This window comes from Taudactylus pleione, unplaced genomic scaffold, assembly GCF_031769625.1.
Source record: "Taudactylus pleione unplaced genomic scaffold, aTauple2 ptg000317l, whole genome shotgun sequence".
Taxonomy (NCBI): domain Eukaryota; kingdom Metazoa; phylum Chordata; class Amphibia; order Anura; family Myobatrachidae; genus Taudactylus; species Taudactylus pleione.
The window spans coordinates 5,040,871-5,055,777 of record NW_028284718.1 but is presented as its reverse complement, the minus strand read 5'-3'; the positions used below and the strand labels follow the sequence as shown (position 1 = coordinate 5,055,777).

The following is a 14,907-nucleotide window of genomic DNA, read 5'->3' as shown; positions in this document are numbered from 1 at the left end:
ACAATTGAATTTTGTTTTTTGTCAAACTGCTAAAATTATTTGTAAGTACTTATCTGAACATAGCATGTGACATGTCTTGGGTTTTATCCATCAGAAAAACTCTGCTGGGCATCATAAAACTTTGCACAGCAATTTCTAAGCAAGTATACTTAGAAAAATATTGACTATTAGGAAACATTTTATTTATGATAATATTTCCTCCTTGTATACATTAGTGACTGCATTAAAAGAATACCATTTTCACATAAAAACAGTTAAGAAATCAAATAAACCACACTTATTTCAGTTGGCTCGTTGGTCTAGGGGTATGATTCTCGCTTTGGGTGCGAGAGGTCCAAGGTTCAAATCCCGGACGAGCCCTCTATTTCTTTTGTACGCTGCATCTCATGGTTTATATATATCTGATTTTCTCAATTGGCTAAGTCAATAGCATCAACTGAGTTTTGTTTTTGCCATACTCCCAATAGAATTTGTACATACTTATGAATCTTGCCTTCATCATTTTTCAATTGCCTTTCTTCTATTTATGCATGATTTACACATAGCTTTTGACAAGTCTTGGGTTTTATCGATCAGACAAGTCCAAACTCTGTAGCCATTTTTAAATCTTGTCACTTCACTTTCCAAATAAGCACACAAAGAAAACTATCAATAGAATCTTACGGAAACATTTTAGTTGTTCTAAAAATAAGAGCATACTTATTCAAATTTCAACTGTATTGTGGAATATTAGGAAAACTGCAGGTTCCCTACTGTCTAGATAGCTTTGAATGTTTTAAAAGAATAGTCTCATTTTGAAACACAAAAAGTTCAAAAATGAAATTGCAAGGTTTTCTTTTGCCTTTCTTCTGTGTCTGGAAGCATGATTTGTACATTGCATATGACAAGTCTTTAGCTTTGTCCATGAGAGAAGTCCAAACTCTGTAGGCACTCACAAATCTTGTCTCTGCACTTTTCCTATATGCATACTTAGAAAACTATCTACTGGACCATAAGGAAATATTTTATTTATTCTACAAATTCATTTTTACATAAATGTATATGGTGTTTTTAAAAACAAAAAGCTATTTTCATTAAATCAATTGAAAAATCAATAGAAAAATGTTCAGGTAGGTGGCTTGTTGGTCTAGGGTTAAGATTCTCGCTTAGAGTGTGAGAGGTCCCAGGTTCAAATCATGGACGAGCCCAAATTTTCAGATTCTTTGACATAGTTCCATTATCTTATTGAATACAATTTCCTGAGTAAAATCTTCAAATGAATATTATTTTTTAAAAACTCTCAAAATAGATTGGATTTACTTATTTGCACAATTGAATTTTGTTTTTTGTCAAACTGCTAAAATTATTTGTAATTACTTACCTGCACATAGCATGTGACATGTCTTGGGTTTTATCCATCAGAAAAACTCTGCTGGGCATCATAAAACTTTGCACAGCAATTTCCAAGCAAGTATACTTAGAAAAATATTGACTATTAGGAAATATTTTATTTATGCTAATATTTCCACCTTGTATACATTAGTGACTGCTTTAAAATAATACAATTTTCACATAAAAACAGTTAAGAAATCAAATAAAACATGCTTACTTGATGACTCTATCATTCCCACTTTGGGTGCGAGAGGTCACGGGTTCAAATCCCGGACGAGCCCAAATTTTTAGATTCTTTGACATGGTTCCATTATCTTATTGAAGTCAATTTCCAGAGTGAATTTCAACTGAATATTGTTTTTGCAAAACTCTCAAAATAGATTGGATTTACTTATTTGCACAATTGAATTTTGTTTTTTGTCAAACTGCTAAAATTATTTGTAAGTACTTATCTGAACATAGCATGTGACATGTCTTGGGTTTTATCCATCAGAAAAACTCTGCTGGGCATCATAAAACTTTGCACAGCAATTTCCAAGCAAGTATACTTAGAAAAATATTGATTATTAGGAAATATTTTATTTATGCTAATTTTTCCTCCTTGTATACATTAGTGACTGCTTTAAAAGAACACCATTTTCACATAAAATAGTTAAGAAATCAAATAAAACAGACTTGTTTCAGTTGGCTCGTTAGTCTAGGGGTATGATTCTCGCTTTGGGTGCGAGAGGTCCCGGGTTCAAATCCCGGACGAGCCCTCTATTTCTTTTTTACGGTGCTTCTCATGGTTTATATATATCTGATTTTCTCAATTGGCTAAGTTAATAGCATCAACTGAGTTTTGTTTTTGCCATACTCCCAATAGAATTTGTACATACTTATGAATCTTGCCTTCATCATTTTTCAATTGCCTTTCTTCTAGTTATGCATGATTTACACATAGCTTTTGACAAGTCTTGGGTTTTATCGATCAGACAAGTCCAAACTCTGTAGCCATTTTTAAATCTTGTCACTGCACTTTCCAAATAAGCACACAAAGAAAACTATCAATAGAATCTCACGGAAACATTTTAGTTGTTCTAAAAATAAGAGCATACTTATTCAAATTTCAACTGTATTGTGGTATATTAGGAAAACTGCAGGTTCCCTACTGTCTAGATAGCTTTGAATGTTTTAAAAGAATAGTCTCATTTTGAAACACAAAAAGTTCAAAAATGAAATTGCAAGGTTTTCTTTTGCCTTTCTTCTGTATCTGGAAGCATGATTTGATCATTGCATATGACAAGTCTTTAGCTTCGTCCATGAGAGAAGTCCAAACTCTGGAGGCACTCACAAATCTTGTCCCTGCACTTTTCCTGTATGCATACTTAGAAAACTATCTACTGGACCATAAGGAAATATTTTATTTATTCTACAAATTCATTTTTACATAAATGTATATGGTGTTTTTAAAAACAAAAAGCTATTTTCATTAAATCAATTGAAAAATCAATAGAAAAATGTTCAGGTAGGTGGCTTGTTGGTCTAGGGTTAAGATTCTCGCTTAGAGTGTGAGAGGTCCCAGGTTCAAATCATGGACGAGCCCAAATTTTCAGATTCTTTGACATAGTTCCATTATCTTATTGAATACAATTTCCTGAGTAAAATCTTCAAATGAATATTATTTTTTAAAAACTCTCAAAATAGATTGGATTTACTTATTTGCACAATTGAATTTTGTTTTTTGTCAAACTGCTAAAATTATTTGTAATTACTTACCTGCACATAGCATGTGACATGTCTTGGGTTTTATCCATCAGAAAAACTCTGCTGGGCATCATAAAACTTTGCACAGCAATTTCCAAGCAAGTATACTTAGAAAAATATTGACTATTATGAAATATTTTATTTATGCTAATATTTCTACCTTGTATACATTAGTGACTGCTTTAAAATAATACAATTTTCACATAAAAACAGTTAAGAAATCAAATAAAACATGCTTACTTGATGACTCTATCATTCTCACTTTGGGTGCGAGAGGTCACGGGTTCAAATCCCGGACGAGCCCAAATTTTTAGATTCTTTGACATGGTTCCATTATCTTATTGAAGTCAATTTCCAGAGTGAATTTCAACTGAATATTGTTTTATCAAAACTCTCAAAATAGATTGGATTTACTTATTTGCACAATTGAATTTTGTTTTTTGTCAAACTGCTAAAATTATTTGTAATTACTTACCTGCACATAGCATGTGACATGTCTTGGGTTTTATCCATCAGAAAACTCTGCTGGGCATCATAAAACTTTGCACAGCAATTTCCAAGCAAGTAAACTTAGAAAAATATTGACTATTAGGAAATATTTTATTTATGCTAATATTTCCACCTTGTATACATTAGTGACTGCTTTAAAATAATACAATTTTCACATAAAAACAGTTAAGAAATCAAATCAAACATGCTTACTTGATGACTCTATCATTCTCACTTTGGGTGCGAGAGGTCACGGGTTCAAATCCCGGACAAGCCCAAATTTTTAGATTCTTTGACATGGTTCCATTATCTTATTGAAGTCAATTTCCAGAGTGAATTTCAACTGAATATTGTTTTATCAAAACTCTCAAAATAGATTGGATTTACTTATTTGCACAATTGAATTTTGTTTTTTGTCAAACTGCTAAAATTATTTGTAAGTACTTATCTGAACATAGCATGTGACATGTCTTGGGTTTTATCCATCAGAAAACTCTGCTGGGCATCATAAAACTTTGCACAGCAATTTCCAAGCAAGTATACTTAGAAAAATATTGACTATTAGGAAACATTTTATTTATGCTAATATTTCCTCCTTGTATACATTAGTGACTGCATTAAAAGAATACCATTTTCACATAAAAACAGTTAAGAAATCAAATAAACCACACTTATTTCAGTTGGCTCGTTGGTCTAGGGGTATGATTCTCGCTTTGGGTGCGAGAGGTCCAAGGTTCAAATCCCGGACGAGCCCTCTATTTCTTTTGTACACTGCATCTCATGGTTTATATATATCTGATTTTCTCAATTGGCTAAGTCAATAGCATCAACTGAGTTTTGTTTTTGCCATACTCCCAATAGAATTTGTACATACTTATGAATCTTGCCTTCATCATTTTTCAATTGCCTTTCTTCTATTTATGCATGATTTACACATAGCTTTTGACAAGTCTTGGGTTTTATCGATCAGACAAGTCCAAACTCTGTAGCCATTTTTAAATCTTGTCACTGCACTTTCCAAATAAGCACACAAAGAAAACTTTCAATAGAATCTTACGGAAACATTTTAGTTGTTCTAAAAATAAGAGCATACTTATTCAAATTTCAACTGTATTGTGGAATATTAGGAAAACTGCAGGTTCCCTACTGTCTAGATAGCTTTGAATGTTTTAAAAGAATAGTCTCATTTTGAAACACAAAAAGTTCAAAAATGAAATTGCAAGGTTTTCTTTTGCCTTTCTTCTGTGTCTGGAAGCATGATTTGTACATTGCATATGACAAGTCTTTAGCTTTGTCCATGAGAGAAGTCCAAACTCTGTAGGCACTCACAAATCTTGTCTCTGCACTTTTCCTATATGCATACTTAGAAAACTATCTACTGGACCATAAGGAAATATTTTATTTATTCTACAAATTCATTTTTACATAAATGTATATGGTGTTTTTAAAAACAAAAAGCTATTTTCATTAAATCAATTGAAAAATCAATAGAAAAATGTTCAGGTAGGTGGCTTGTTGGTCTAGGGTTAAGATTCTCGCTTAGAGTGTGAGAGGTCCCAGGTTCAAATCATGGACGAGCCCAAATTTTCAGATTCTTTGACATAGTTCCATTATCTTATTGAATACAATTTCCTGAGTAAAATCTTCAAATGAATATTATTTTTTAAAAACTCTCAAAATAGATTGGATTTACTTATTTGCACAATTGAATTTTGTTTTTTGTCAAACTGCTAAAATTATTTGTAATTACTTACCTGCACATAGCATGTGACATGTCTTGGGTTTTATCCATCAGAAAAACTCTGCTGGGCATCATAAAACTTTGCACAGCAATTTCCAAGCAAGTATACTTAGAAAAATATTGACTATTAGGAAACAATTTATTTATGCTAATATTTCCTCCTTGTATACATTAGTGACTGCATTAAAAGAATACCATTTTCACATAAAAACAGTTAAGAAATCAAATAAACCACACTTATCTCAGTTGGCTAGTTGGTCTAGGGGTATGATTCTCGCTTTGGTTGTGAGAGGTCCAAGGTTCAAATCCCGGACGAGCCCTCTATTTCTTTTGTACGGTGCATCTCATGGTTTATATATATCTGATTTTCTCAATTGGCTAAGTCAATAGCATCAACTGAGTTTTGTTTTTGCCATACTCCCAATAGAATTTGTACATACTTATGAATCTTGCCTTCATCATTTTTCAATTGCCTTTCTTCTATTTATGCATGATTTACACATAGCTTTTGACAAGTCTTGGGTTTTATCGATCAGACAAGTCCAAACTCTGTAGCCATTTTTAAATCTTGTCACTGCACTTTCCAAATAAGCACACAAAGAAAACTATCAATAGAATCTCACGGAAACATTTTAGTTGTTCTAAAAATAAGAGCATACTTATTCAAATTTCAACTGTATTGTGGTATATTAGGAAAACTGCAGGTTCCCTACTGTCTAGATAGCTTTGAATGTTTTAAAAGAATAGTCTCATTTTGAAACACAAAAAGTTCAAAAATGAAATTGCAAGGTTTTCTTTTGCCTTTCTTCTGTGTCTGGAAGCATGATTTGTACATTGCATATGACAAGTCTTTAGCTTCGTCCATGAGAGAAGTCCAAACTCTGGAGGCACTCACAAATCTTGTCCCTGCACTTTTCCTGTATGCATACTTAGAAAACTATCTACTGGACCATAAGGAAATATTTTATTTTATTCTACAAATTCATTTTTACATAAATGTATATGGTGTTTTTAAAAACAAAAAGCTATTTTCATTAAATCAATTGAAAAATCAATAGAAAAATGTTCAGGTAGGTGGCTTGTTGGTCTAGGGTTAAGATTCTCGCTTAGGGTGTGAGAGGTCCCAGGTTCAAATCATGGATGAGCCCAAATTTTCAGATTCTTTGACAGCGTTCCATTATCTTATTGAAGTCAATTTCCTGAGTAAAATCTTCAATTGAATATTATTTTTTAAAAACTCACAAAATAGATTGGATATACTTATTTGCACAATTGAATTTTGTTTTTTGTCAAACTGCTAAAATTATTTGTAATTACTTACCTGCACATAGCATGTGACATGTCTTGGGTTTTATCCATCAGAAAAACTCTGCTGGGCATCATAAAACTTTGCACAGCAATTTCCAAGCAAGTATACTTAGAAAAATATTGACTATTATGAAATATTTTATTTATGCTAATATTTCTACCTTGTATACATTAGTGACTGCTTTAAAATAATACAATTTTCACATAAAAACAGTTAAGAAATCAAATAAAACATGCTTACTTGATGACTCTATCATTCTCACTTTGGGTGCGAGAGGTCACGGGTTCAAATCCCGGACGAGCCCAAATTTTTAGATTCTTTGACATGGTTCCATTATCTTATTGAAGTCAATTTCCAGAGTGAATTTCAACTGAATATTGTTTTATCAAAACTCTCAAAATAGATTGGATTTACTTATTTGCACAATTGAATTTTGTTTTTTGTCAAACTGCTAAAATTATTTGTAAGTACTTATCTGAACATAGCATGTGACATGTCTTGGGTTTTATCCATCAGAAAAACTCTGCTGGGCATCATAAAACTTTGCACAGCAATTTCCAAGCAAGTATACTTAGAAAAATATTGACTATTAGGAAACAATTTATTTATGCTAATATTTCCTCCTTGTATACATTAGTGACTGCATTAAAAGAATACCATTTTCACATAAAAACAGTTAAGAAATCAAATAAACCACACTTATCTCAGTTGGCTAGTTGGTCTAGGGGTATGATTCTCGCTTTGGTTGCGAGAGGTCCAAGGTTCAAATCCCGGACGAGCCCTCTATTTCTTTTGTACGGTGCATCTCATGGTTTATATATATCTGATTTTCTCAATTGGCTAAGTCAATAGCATCAACTGAGTTTTGTTTTTGCCATACTCCCAATAGAATTTGTACATACTTATGAATCTTGCCTTCATCATTTTTCAATTGCCTTTCTTCTATTTATGCATGATTTACACATAGCTTTTGACAAGTCTTGGGTTTTATCGATCAGACAAGTCCAAACTCTGTAGCCATTTTTAAATCTTGTCACTGCACTTTCCAAATAAGCACACAAAGAAAACTATCAATAGAATCTTACGGAAACATTTTAGTTGTTCTAAAAATAAGAGCATACTTATTCAAATTTCAACTGTATTGTGGAATATTAGGAAAACTGCAGGTTCCCTACTGTCTAGATAGCTTTGAATGTTTTAAAAGAATAGTCTCATTTTGAAACACAAAAAGTTCAAAAATGAAATTGCAAGGTTTTCTTTTGCCTTTCTTCTGTGTCTGGAAGCATGATTTGTACATTGCATATGACAAGTCTTTAGCTTTGTCCATGAGAGAAGTCCAAACTCTGTAGGCACTCACAAATCTTGTCTCTGCACTTTTCCTATATGCATACTTAGAAAACTATCTACTGGACCATAAGGAAATATTTTATTTATTCTACAAATTCATTTTTACATAAATGTATATGGTGTTTTTAAAAACAAAAAGCTATTTTCATTAAATCAATTGAAAAATCAATAGAAAAGTGTTCAGGTAGGTGGCTTGTTGGTCTAGGGTTAAGATTCTCGCTTAGAGTGTGAGAGGTCCCAGGTTCAAATCATAAACGAGCCCAAATTTTCAGATTCTTTGACATAGTTCCATTATCTTATTGAATACAATTTCCTGAGTAAAATCTTCAAATGAATATTATTTTTTAAAAACTCTCAAAATAGATTGGATTTACTTATTTGCACAATTGAATTTTGTTTTTTGTCAAACTGCTAAAATTATTTGTAATTACTTACCTGCACATAGCATGTGACATGTCTTGGGTTTTATCCATCAGAAAAACTCTGCTGGGCATCATAAAACTTTGCACAGCAATTTCCAAGCAAGTATACTTAGAAAAATATTGACTATTATGAAATATTTTATTTATGCTAATATTTCTACCTTGTATACATTAGTGACTGCTTTAAAATAATACAATTTTCACATAAAAACAGTTAAGAAATCAAATAAAACATGCTTACTTGATGACTCTATCATTCTCACTTTGGGTGCGAGAGGTCACGGGTTCAAATCCCGGACGAGCCCAAATTTTTAGATTCTTTGACATGGTTCCATTATCTTATTGAAGTCAATTTCCAGAGTGAATTTCAACTGAATATTGTTTTATCAAAACTCTCAAAATAGATTGGATTTACTTATTTGCACAATTGAATTTTGTTTTTTGTCAAACTGCTAAAATTATTTGTAAGTACTTATCTGAACATAGCATGTGACATGTCTTGGGTTTTATCCATCAGAAAAACTCTGCTGGGCATCATAAAACTTTGCACAGCAATTTCCAAGCAAGTATACTTAGAAAAATATTGACTATTATGAAATATTTTATTTATGCTAATATTTCTACCTTGTATACATTAGTGACTGCTTTAAAATAATACAATTTTCACATAAAAACAGTTAAGAAATCAAATAAAACATGCTTACTTGATGACTCTATCATTCTCACTTTGGGTGCGAGAGGTCACGGGTTCAAATCCCGGACGAGCCCAAATTTTTAGATTCTTTGACATGGTTCCATTATCTTATTGAAGTCAATTTCCAGAGTGAATTTCAACTGAATATTGTTTTATCAAAACTCTCAAAATAGATTGGATTTACTTATTTGCACAATTGAATTTTGTTTTTTGTCAAACTGCTAAAATTATTTGTAAGTACTTATCTGAACATAGCATGTGACATGTCTTGGGTTTTATCCATCAGAAAAACTCTGCTGGGCATCATAAAACTTTGCACAGCAATTTCCAAGCAAGTATACTTAGAAAAATATTGACTATTAGGAAACATTTTATTTATGCTAATATTTCCTCCTTGTATACATTAGTGACTGCATTAAAAGAATACCATTTTCACATAAAAACAGTTAAGAAATCAAATAAACCACACTTATCTCAGTTGGCTAGTTGGTCTAGGGGTATGATTCTCGCTTTGGTTGCGAGAGGTCCAAGGTTCAAATCCCGGACGAGCCCTCTATTTCTTTTGTACGGTGCATCTCATGGTTTATATATATCTGATTTTCTCAATTGGCTAAGTCAATAGCATCAACTGAGTTTTGTTTTTGCCATACTCCCAATAGAATTTGTACATACTTATGAATCTTGCCTTCATCATTTTTCAATTGCCTTTCTTCTATTTATGCATGATTTACACATAGCTTTTGACAAGTCTTGGGTTTTATCGATCAGACAAGTCCAAACTCTGTAGCCATTTTTAAATCTTGTCACTGCACTTTCCAAATAAGCACACAAAGAAAACTATCAATAGAATCTCACGGAAACATTTTAGTTGTTCTAAAAATAAGAGCATACTTATTCAAATTTCAACTGTATTGTGGTATATTAGGAAAACTGCAGGTTCCCTACTGTCTAGATAGCTTTGAATGTTTTAAAAGAATAGTCTCATTTTGAAACACAAAAAGTTCAAAAATGAAATTGCAAGGTTTTCTTTTGCCTTTCTTCTGTGTCTGGAAGCATGATTTGTACATTGCATATGACAAGTCTTTAGCTTCGTCCATGAGAGAAGTCCAAACTCTGGAGGCACTCACAAATCTTGTCCCTGCACTTTTCCTGTATGCATACTTAGAAAACTATCTACTGGACCATAAGGAAATATTTTATTTATTCTACAAATTCATTTTTACATAAATGTATATGGTGTTTTTAAAAACAAAAAGCTATTTTCATTAAATCAATTGAAAAATCAAGAAAAAAATGTTCAGGTAGGTGGCTTGTTGGTCTAGGGGTAAGATTCTTGCTTAGAGTGTGAGAGGTCCCAGGTTCAAATCATGGATGAGCCCAAATTTTCAGATTCTCTGACATAGTTCCATTATCTTATTGAAGACAATTTCCTGAGTAAAATCTTCAAATGAATATTATTTTTTAAAAACTCACAAAATAGATTGGATTTACTTATTTGCACAATTGAATTTTGTTTTTTGTCAAACTGCTAAAATTATTTGTAATTACTTACCTGCACATAGCATGTGACATGTCTTGGGTTTTATCCATCAGAAAACTCTGCTGGGCATCATAAAACTTTGCACAGCAATTTCCAAGCAAGTATACTTAGAAAAATATTGACTATTAGGAAATATTTTATTTATGCTAATATTTCCACCTTGTATACATTAGTGACTGCTTTAAAATAATACAATTTTCACATAAAAACAGTTAAGAAATCAAATCAAACATGCTTACTTGATGACTCTATCATTCTCACTTTGGGTGCGAGAGGTCACGGGTTCAAATCCCGGACAAGCCCAAATTTTTAGATTCTTTGACATGGTTCCATTATCTTATTGAAGTCAATTTCCAGAGTGAATTTCAACTGAATATTGTTTTATCAAAACTCTCAAAATAGATTGGATTTACTTATTTGCACAATTGAATTTTGTTTTTTGTCAAACTGCTAAAATTATTTGTAAGTACTTATCTGAACATAGCATGTGACATGTCTTGGGTTTTATCCATCAGAAAAACTCTGCTGGGCATCATAAAACTTTGCACAGCAATTTCCAAGCAAGTATACTTAGAAAAATATTGACTATTAGGAAACATTTTATTTATGCTAATATTTCCTCCTTGTATACATTAGTGACTGCATTAAAAGAATACCATTTTCACATAAAAACAGTTAAGAAATCAAATAAACCACACTTATCTCAGTTGGCTAGTTGGTCTAGGGGTATGATTCTCGCTTTGGTTGCGAGAGGTCCAAGGTTCAAATCCCGGACGAGCCCTCTATTTCTTTTGTACGGTGCATCTCATGGTTTATATATATCTGATTTTCTCAATTGGCTAAGTCAATAGCATCAACTGAGTTTTGTTTTTGCCATACTCCCAATAGAATTTGTACATACTTATGAATCTTGCCTTCATCATTTTTCAATTGCCTTTCTTCTATTTATGCATGATTTACACATAGCTTTTGACAAGTCTTGGGTTTTATCGATCAGACAAGTCCAAACTCTGTAGCCATTTTTAAATCTTGTCACTGCACTTTCCAAATAAGCACACAAAGAAAACTATCAATAGAATCTTACGGAAACATTTTAGTTGTTCTAAAAATAAGAGCATACTTATTCAAATTTCAACTGTATTGTGGAATATTAGGAAAACTGCAGGTTCCCTACTGTCTAGATAGCTTTGAATGTTTTAAAAGAATAGTCTCATTTTGAAACACAAAAAGTTCAAAAATGAAATTGCAAGGTTTTCTTTTGCCTTTCTTCTGTGTCTGGAAGCATGATTTGTACATTGCATATGACAAGTCTTTAGCTTTGTCCATGAGAGAAGTCCAAACACTGTAGGCACTCACAAATCTTGTCTCTGCACTTTTCCTATATGCATACTTAGAAAACTATCTACTGGACCATAAGGAAATATTTTATTTATTCTACAAATTCATTTTTACATAAATGTATATGGTGTTTTTAAAAACAAAAAGCTATTTTCATTAAATCAATTGAAAAATCAATAGAAAAATGTTCAGGTAGGTGGCTTGTTGGTCTAGGGTTAAGATTCTCGCTTAGAGTGTGAGAGGTCCCAGGTTCAAATCATGGACGAGCCCAAATTTTCAGATTCTTTGACATAGTTCCATTATCTTATTGAATACAATTTCCTGAGTAAAATCTTCAAATGAATATTATTTTTTAAAAACTCTCAAAATAGATTGGATTTACTTATTTGCACAATTGAATTTTGTTTTTTGTCAAACTGCTAAAATTATTTGTAATTACTTACCTGCACATAGCATGTGACATGTCTTGGGTTTTATCCATCAGAAAAACTCTGCTGGGCATCATAAAACTTTGCACAGCAATTTCCAAGCAAGTATACTTAGAAAAATATTGACTATTATGAAATATTTTATTTATGCTAATATTTCTACCTTGTATACATTAGTGACTGCTTTAAAATAATACAATTTTCACATAAAAACAGTTAAGAAATCAAATAAAACATGCTTACTTGATGACTCTATCATTCTCACTTTGGGTGCGAGAGGTCACGGGTTCAAATCCCGGACGAGCCCAAATTTTTAGATTCTTTGACATGGTTCCATTATCTTATTGAAGTCAATTTCCAGAGTGAATTTCAACTGAATATTGTTTTATCAAAACTCTCAAAATAGATTGGATTTACTTATTTGCACAATTGAATTTTGTTTTTTGTCAAACTGCTAAAATTATTTGTAAGTACTTATCTGAACATAGCATGTGACATGTCTTGGGTTTTATCCATCAGAAAAACTCTGCTGGGCATCATAAAACTTTGCACAGCAATTTCCAAGCAAGTATACTTAGAAAAATATTGACTATTAGGAAACATTTTATTTATGCTAATATTTCCTCCTTGTATACATTAGTGACTGCATTAAAAGAATACCATTTTCACATAAAAACAGTTAAGAAATCAAATAAACCACACTTATCTCAGTTGGCTAGTTGGTCTAGGGGTATGATTCTCGCTTTGGTTGCGAGAGGTCCAAGGTTCAAATCCCGGATGAGCCCTCTATTTCTTTTGTACGGTGCATCTCATGGTTTATATATATCTGATTTTCTCAATTGGCTAAGTCAATAGCATCAACTGAGTTTTGTTTTTGCCATACTCCCAATAGAATTTGTACATACTTATGAATCTTGCCTTCATCATTTTTCAATTGCCTTTCTTCTATTTATGCATGATTTACACATAGCTTTTGACAAGTCTTGGGTTTTATCGATCAGACAAGTCCAAACTCTGTAGCCATTTTTAAATCTTGTCACTGCACTTTCCAAATAAGCACACAAAGAAAACTATCAATAGAATCTCACGGAAACATTTTAGTTGTTCTAAAAATAAGAGCATACTTATTCAAATTTCAACTGTATTGTGGTATATTAGGAAAACTGCAGGTTCCCTACTGTCTAGATAGCTTTGAATGTTTTAAAAGAATAGTCTCATTTTGAAACACAAAAAGTTCAAAAATGAAATTGCAAGGTTTTCTTTTGCCTTTCTTCTGTGTCTGGAAGCATGATTTGTACATTGCATATGACAAGTCTTTAGCTTCGTCCATGAGAGAAGTCCAAACTCTGGAGGCACTCACAAATCTTGTCCCTGCACTTTTCCTGTATGCATACTTAGAAAACTATCTACTGGACCATAAGGAAATATTTTATTTATTCTACAAATTCATTTTTACATAAATGTATATGGTGTTTTTAAAAACAAAAAGCTATTTTCATTAAATCAATTGAAAAATCAAGAGAAAAATGTTCAGGTAGGTGGCTTGTTGGTCTAGGGGTAAGATTCTCGCTTAGAGTGTGAGAGGTCCCAGGTACAAATCATGGATGAGCCCAAATTTTCAGATTCTCTGACATAGTTCCATTATCTTATTGAAGACAATTTCCTGAGTAAAATCTTCAAATGAATATTATTTTTTAAAAACTCACAAAATAGATTGGATTTACTTATTTGCACAATTGAATTTTGTTTTTTGTCAAACTGCTAAAATTATTTGTAATTACTTACCTGCACATAGCATGTGACATGTCTTGGGTTTTATCCATCAGAAAACTCTGCTGGGCATCATAAAACTTTGCACAGCAATTTCCAAGCAAGTATACTTAGAAAAATATTGACTATTAGGAAATATTTTATTTATGCTAATATTTCCACCTTGTATACATTAGTGACTGCTTTAAAATAATACAATTTTCACATAAAAACAGTTAAGAAATCAAATCAAACATGCTTACTTGATGACTCTATCATTCTCACTTTGGGTGCGAGAGGTCACGGGTTCAAATCCCGGACAAGCCCAAATTTTTAGATTCTTTGACATGGTTCCATTATCTTATTGAAGTCAATTTCCAGAGTGAATTTCAACTGAATATTGTTTTATCAAAACTCTCAAAATAGATTGGATTTACTTATTTGCACAATTGAATTTTGTTTTTTGTCAAACTGCTAAAATTATTTGTAAGTACTTATCTGAACATAGCATGTGACATGTCTTGGGTTTTATCCATCAGAAAAACTCTGCTGGGCATCATAAAACTTTGCACAGCAATTTCCAAGCAAGTATACTTAGAAAAATATTGACTATTAGGAAACATTTTATTTATGATAATATTTCCTCCTTGTATACATTAGTGACTGCATTAAAAGAATACCATTTTCACATAAAAACAGTTAAGAAATCAAATAAACCACATTTATTTCAGTT

The 14,907-nt window shown here is 32.0% G+C and overlaps 3 non-coding genes across 3 annotated transcripts; all 3 read left to right on the top strand.

The window, feature by feature from the left end:
- Positions 1–288: 288 nt before the first annotated feature.
- Positions 289–360, top strand: TRNAP-UGG (transfer RNA proline (anticodon UGG)). The gene has a single exon. It is a non-coding gene; the product is annotated as a tRNA-Pro (tRNA).
- Positions 361–2,057: 1,697 nt separating this feature from the next.
- On the top strand, positions 2,058–2,129 carry TRNAP-UGG (transfer RNA proline (anticodon UGG)). Its single transcript has one exon. It is a non-coding gene; the product is annotated as a tRNA-Pro (tRNA).
- A 2,159-nt stretch (positions 2,130–4,288) lies between these two features.
- TRNAP-UGG (transfer RNA proline (anticodon UGG)) lies at positions 4,289–4,360 on the top strand. The gene has a single exon. It is a non-coding gene; the product is annotated as a tRNA-Pro (tRNA).
- The last annotated feature ends 10,547 nt before the right edge of the window (positions 4,361–14,907 follow it).